The sequence below is a fragment of the Salvelinus sp. IW2-2015 genome, linkage group LG9 (assembly GCF_002910315.2).
Source record: "Salvelinus sp. IW2-2015 linkage group LG9, ASM291031v2, whole genome shotgun sequence".
NCBI classification, from domain to species: domain Eukaryota; kingdom Metazoa; phylum Chordata; class Actinopteri; order Salmoniformes; family Salmonidae; genus Salvelinus; species Salvelinus sp. IW2-2015.
In genome coordinates, this window is record NC_036849.1 from 25,777,075 (window position 1) to 25,783,770 (window position 6,696).

At 41.0% G+C, this 6,696-nt stretch overlaps 1 long non-coding RNA gene across 3 annotated transcripts; it reads left to right on the forward strand.

The window, feature by feature from the left end:
* Nucleotides 1-44: 44 nt before the first annotated feature.
* LOC139028246 (uncharacterized) lies at nucleotides 45-5,775 on the forward strand. 3 transcript variants are annotated; one of them, XR_011480439.1, is made up of 4 exons: nucleotides 45-78; nucleotides 129-284; nucleotides 336-544; nucleotides 746-5,775. It is a non-coding gene; the product is annotated as an uncharacterized lncRNA (long non-coding RNA). The 3 variants fall into 3 exon arrangements; XR_011480438.1 differs by lacking the exon at nucleotides 746-5,775 and having other exon boundaries at nucleotides 336-440; nucleotides 493-618; XR_011480437.1 differs by lacking the exon at nucleotides 746-5,775 and having other exon boundaries at nucleotides 336-619.
* Nucleotides 5,776-6,696: the final 921 nt, after the last annotated feature.

Here is a 6,696-nt window from a genome sequence, read left to right on the forward strand (position 1 = left end):
AGAGGCCTACTGTTCATCAGGTGAAATATAGAAATTACAAAATACCTAGCTAGTCATACAGAGCCTACTGTTCATCAGGTGAAATATGTACAATACCTAGCCTGTCAACAGAGCCTACTGTTAATCAGGTGAAATAAGTACAATACCTAGCCTAGTCATACAGAGCCTACTGTTCATCAGGTGAAATATGTACAATACCTAGCCTAGTCATACAGAGCCTACTGTTCATCAGGTGAAATAAGGTACATACCTAGCCTAGTCATACAGAGCCTACTGTTCATCAGGTGAAATAAGTACATACCTAGCGTATCATACGAGAGCCTACTGTTCATCAGGTGAAATAAGTACAATACCTAGCCTAGTCTATCAGAGCCTACTGTTCATCAGGTGAAATATAGTACAATACCTAGCCTAGTCATACAGAGCCTACTGTTCATCAGGTGAAATAGGTACAATACCTAGCCTAGTCATACAAGAGCTACGTTTCATCAGGTGAAATAAGTACAATACCTAGCCTAGTCATACAGAGCCTACTGTTCATCAGGTGAAATAGGTACAATACCTAGCTAGTCTACAGAGCCTACTGTTCATCAGGTGAAATAGGTACAATACCTAGCCTAGTCATACAAGAGCCTACTTTCATCAGGTGAAATAGTACAATATACCTAGCCATACAGAGCCTACTGTTCATCAGGTGAAATAGTACATATCCTAGCCTAGTCATACAGAGCCTACTGTTCATCAGGTGAAATAAGTACAATACCTAGCCTAGTCATACAGAGCTTACTGTCATCAGGTGAAATAGGATACAATTACCTAGCCTAGTCATACAGAGCCTACTGTTCATCAGGTGAAATACAGTGCCTTGCAAAAGTATTCACCCCCTTGGCGTTTTTCCTCTTTTGTTGCATTACAACCTGTAATTTAAATAGATTTTTATTTGGATTTCATGTAATGGACATACACAAAATAGTCCAAATTGGTGAAGTGAAATGAAAAAAATTACTTGTTTCAAAAAATTCGGAAAAGTGTGCTATGAAGCCCCTAAATAAGATCTGGTGCAACCAATTACCTTCAGAAGTCACATAATTAGTTGAATAAAGTCCACCTGTGTGCAATCTAAGTGTCACATGATCTGTCACATGATCTCAGTATATATACACCTGTTCTGAAATGCCCCAGAGTCTGCAACACCACTAATCAAGGGGCACCACCAAGCAAGCGGCACCATGAAGACCAAGGAGCCCTCCAAACAGGTCAGGGATGAAGTTGTGGAGAAGTACAGATTAGGGTCGGGTTATAAAAAATTATCCGAAATTTTGAACATCCCACTGAGCACCATTAAATCCATTGTTAAAGAATGGTAAGGATATGGCACCACAACAAACCCGCCAAGAGAGGGCCGCCAACCAAAACTCACGGGCCAGGCAAGGAGGGCAACAAAGAGACCAAAGATAACCCTGAAGGAGCTGCAAAGCTCCATAGCAGAGATTGGAGTATCTGTCCATAGAACCACTTTAAGCCATGCACTCCACAGAGCTGGGCTTTACAGAAGAGTGGCCAGAAAAAAAGCCATTGCTTAAAAAAATGTTTGCTGTTCGCCAAAAGGCATGTGGGAGACTCCCCAAACATATGAAAGAAGGTACTCTGGTCAGATGAGACAAAAAATGTTGCTCTTTGGCCATCAAGGAAAACACTATGTCTGGGGCAAACCCAACACCTCTCATCACCCCGAGAACACCATCCCCACAGTGAAGCATGGTAGTGGCAGCATCATGCTGTGTGGATGTTTTTCATCGACAGGGACTGGGAACCTGGTCAGAATTGAAGGAATGATGGATAGCGCTAAATACAGKGAAATTCTTGAGGGAAACCTGTTTCAGTCTTCCAGAGATTTGAGATTGGGACTGAGGTTCACCTTCCAGCAGGACAATGACCCTAAGCATACTGCTTAGGGTGAATAGTTATGAACGCTCAAGTTTTCAGTTTTGTCTTATTTCTTGTTTGTTTCACAATAAAAAATATTTTGCATTTTCAAAGTGGTAGGCATGTTGTGTAAATCAAATGATACAAACCCCCCAAAAATCTATTTTAATTCCAGGTTGTATAGCAACAAAATAGGATTAATGCCATGGGGTGATTACATTCGGGAAGCCACTGTAGGTACTACTTTTAGACAAAAGAAGCACTGATTCAGTTGCCTGACGACTCAAACTGAATTATTCCGCTGCTCTATGTCCTCTACATACTTCAGTCTGAGACTTCCATCGTTGAAATAATTTGTGGTGACGTCAAAATGAGGGGTGTTGTACAAAACAAAGTAATCAGCGATTGGATCATCTCTAACCAATCASAGTATCAAAGCCAATAACACATTTTTAAAACACCTCTTTACCCATGTGTGTTCTTGCTCTGGCCCAACCCATCAGTTTCTGGGACCAATCAGAATGATTAAAATGTGATTGAGTTCTAGAAGTTGTCAGGAAGGTACTCAGATCCAGAGTCATTGCAGAGAAGAAACTAACGGCGTGGCGTAGTGTTTAGCCAGAGCAAGGACTTTGGGTAACCAGACAACTGATAAAAGTACAGCCTACTGGTAAAAATCACTGTTAGTACAGTCTACCTGGAAAAATCACTGTGAAGTACAGACTACCTGGAAAAATCACTGTGAAGTACAGTCTACCTGGAAAAATCATTGTGAAGTAGAGCCTATCATTGAAACAGCTTAGTTTCACCCAGATAACGTTGTCTGATTAATTACATTACTTTTGATTGAATCTCCTACATTTTCAGATCTAATGTTATCCTACATTTTCAGATCTAATGTTCACATACATTTTAAGCGCTAATGTAATAAATGCTCAGCAATACAATATTATTATTAACTAGCAATGAAAATATTATAGCACATGACGATAATTCAGTTCACCTGTGAGCTCCAAACTTGTCATTATAATTAAGCAATAAGGGGTGTGGTATATAGCCAATATACCACGGCTAAGGGCTGTTCTTATGCACTACGCAACGCGGAGAGCTCGGATACAGCCCTTACCCGTTGTCACGATCGTGTTGACGTGAAAGAGAGGACCAAGGCGCAACATGACTTGAATACATCTTCTTTAATTATAACGACGAAGATGAACACGTAACACTTAACACACTAACCAAACAACAAACGATCGTGAAACCTAAAACGCAAGTGCACACACAAACTACTTACGTCGACATGTACAATGACCCACAAACAGCTAAAGCCTATGGCAGCCTTAAATATGGCTCCCAATTAGAGACAACAGAAATCAGCTGTCTCTAATTGAGAACCCATTCCGGCCACCATAGACTTTCCTAGTAAACTACACACCCATAGACACAGCTAGATACATACACTCAACACAAAACCATAAACTACAACCAACACCCCCTCTACCATATAATACCCCAAAATACACACATACCCCATGTCACACCCTGACCTAACTAAAATAATAAATAAAACAAATAATACTAAGGCCAGGGCGTGACACCCGTGGTTTATTGGCCATATACCACAACCCCCCGAGGTGCCTTATTGCTGTTATAAACTGGTTAGCAATGTAATTAGAGCAGTAAAAATTAAATGTTTTGTCATACCCGTGGAATAAGGTCTGATATACCACGGCTGTCAGCCAATCGGCATTCAGGGCTCAAACCACCCAGTTTATAAGAAGTTTTAAATCATGTTTCCTTTTGGGTTCCATGTAGAACCCTTTCCACAGAGGGTTGTACCTGAAACCAAAAACGGTTCTATCTGGAACCAAAAGGGGTTCTTCAAARGGTTCTCCTATGGGGACAGCCGAAGAACCCTTTTTGGTTCTAGATAGCACCTTTTTTCTAAGAGTGTAGTAGCATTCCATATTAGGGTTTTATTCTTCAGTTTCTTGTCATGTTCTATGTAAGGTAAATATGTTACTGATCAACTGAACTAAACCAGGTAACCAGTGTAGCTCTTCACTTCAGTTTATTAACAAGGCACAGAGAGGGGTTTCCTCTCTCATTGATGTCTCTCACCCATAGTCATCAATAGTCCTTTAATGCTAATTTAACACTTCAGAATAGACATCTAAAACTGGCATTACTCTGATAATAAGCAACGCAAAGAAACTCAGGTTGTTTCACTCTGTTTCTATGAACAATGACACATTACATATCATATTCTCACTGCGTGCACTGTGCAGAGAGATTGTCTTGGCTACCATTATGGTCACTGGATAGCCTACTAGTCCTGTCACATCGGTCAGGTGTGTGACTGAGCTCTTTTTKKTGGGGGGGGGGGGSGGGKATATTGTTGCAGACAATAGAAAACGTATTCTGTCATTTGCTTTGGTTGTCCATCATCCTAAACTCTGTAACTGCGAGATGAGAGAAACCTACTAATTTATGAACTATTTCATTAATCTATCATTTTTATGAAGCAGCTTGTGAAYGCGCTTGGATTTGGCCTTTGATTTAATTTAATTTTATATATTGTGTTTATGTGATTGAATATGAACAGAGTATTGGTGTTTATTCTCACTTTTGTATATAGTGCAATGTTTTTTAGTGATCTAATTCAGAAACATTGATTTTGTCAGTCATTGGCTGGCTTCTGGACTACAGTAGTTTGATCTAAAATGGCTAACAACATTTTGCATTGACTATAGTGTCCACTGAAGCAAAGCCATTGAGGAGTTCTACAACAGTAAAAATGCAATATTCTACTGAATTCTAGAATCTATTACTAAGATACAAAAAATGTATATAGATTACAACACTGATGTTCCTTGTAATTTCAGCCATTAGAATTCCCAATGTCCTTGAATATTCTAAACCTCCTCAAAGGGTTAAAAGCAGAAAGCAGCGTCAGTCAGTGCATCAGTCAGTCCATCTTATCTCTGTTGTTATCAGAGCAGGTGGCAGTATGTTTCTAGGAGTGGCAGCCATCTAATGTGTATCTAATGTGTATATGGTGCAATTTCCAATGTTATCCTGTATGTAGTATGGATGAGTTCAACACCCAAAATGCAAGACGTCCTGTACTACCTGAATGAATACTAACACTGTGGTATTTCTCTCTTTTTCGTTTGATCATAGTGATGACCAATACAAACCTGATCAAATCACTGTGAAGGAGAGAAGGTTCTCACTATCCCTATGTACCATATTGATTTCAATACGTTTGAATATATTGGCTAGATGTCTTTCATGGGCTGGTTAAAACATCCATTGCCATTCCTCTGGTCATGGGTGAGGTTTCTAGGATTCATTTAAATAGAGGTATTTCAGAATATTGAGACATAGAGACTAACGTGAGCTGTTGGACTCGCCATCGACCTAAGAGGTGTGTTGGTATTTGGAGGAACCGTAACGGATGGATGGAAGCATGGATGGATGGATGGATGGGTGGAAGGATGAGTGAAAGGAGGCATGTGATATCACTGTTGTGTTGTGTTCACTTGTCTTGTCCTGTGTGTCTTTGGTTGCTCTTGTCTCCTTACTGTTTTACCACACAATTTGTTCCAAGTATATTGAATTACTACTGTGTATTCTGGTTAAGCAGACTGACTGTTCTTTCTGTGAAAGATCCATATGAACAAAGTGATTTTGTCTTATGTCTTGGTTGTCTGTCCTCTTTAGTATGTTTCTGAGATGTACAGTCCATTACTCTAGCACTGTGTCATGTTGTACAGGTAAACAATCTGGTTTAAAAATAACTGTATATTGAAAATAATTATTTCAATAAATGCTAAGATGATTGTTGATGGATGTGCATGTGTCTCATCTCTCCTCCCTGAAGTGAACATCTCATGATGTGAAACCAGATTAGTATTTCCTTAGTTTCAGAGTTTTTCCTGACCACATGACTCCACTCTGCAGAGCAGAACTAACCACCATTACTGTCCATGTATACCATGGTATCAGAACTAACACCCATTACTGTCCATGTATACCATGGTATCAGAACTAACACCCACGTCCATTTACCTAGTCCATCCATTTAATGATAACCATGGATCATTCACCGCAGACAGTAACTCCACTGTGATTTAATCGCTGCAGCCATGCAATAAGTCACTGTCCCCCTGCTCAAGCCGCCATCAGTGACGACACATAGGTATTGTCCCAGGCACCGTCCGTTGTCGTTCGCTTGGGACTCAGCAAGGATGCTGGCAAAAAGTGCTCTTGCAGACATCGACCGACGGTCGAACACTTTGGTTCTCACGCAGGGGATGATGGGTTGAATTTCGCCGTTTTATCGTCGAAGGAATGAGCGTTACATGCACCGGAGGCCCTGTACTCTGGAGCAGGATCGATTTGTAGGTGGAAGGGTCTTGGCATGGTCTGGGGCGGTATGTCACAGCGTCATCGGACTGAGCTTGTTGTCATTGCAGGCAATCTCAACGCTGAGCATTACAGGGAGACAGTCTCCTAAAGTTGATTCAGCTGCGGGATCGGGGGACCACCAGTACAGAGCTTGCTCAGGAATGGCAGCAGGCAGGTGTGAGTGCATCTGCACGCACAGAGAGGCGAAGACTTTTGGAGGATGGCCTGGTGTCAAGAAGGGCAGCAAAGAAGCCACTTCTCTCCAGGAAAAACATCAGGGACCGACTGATATTCTGCAAAAGTACAGGGATTGGACTGCTGAGGACTGGGTAAAGTCATTTTCTCTGATGAATCCCC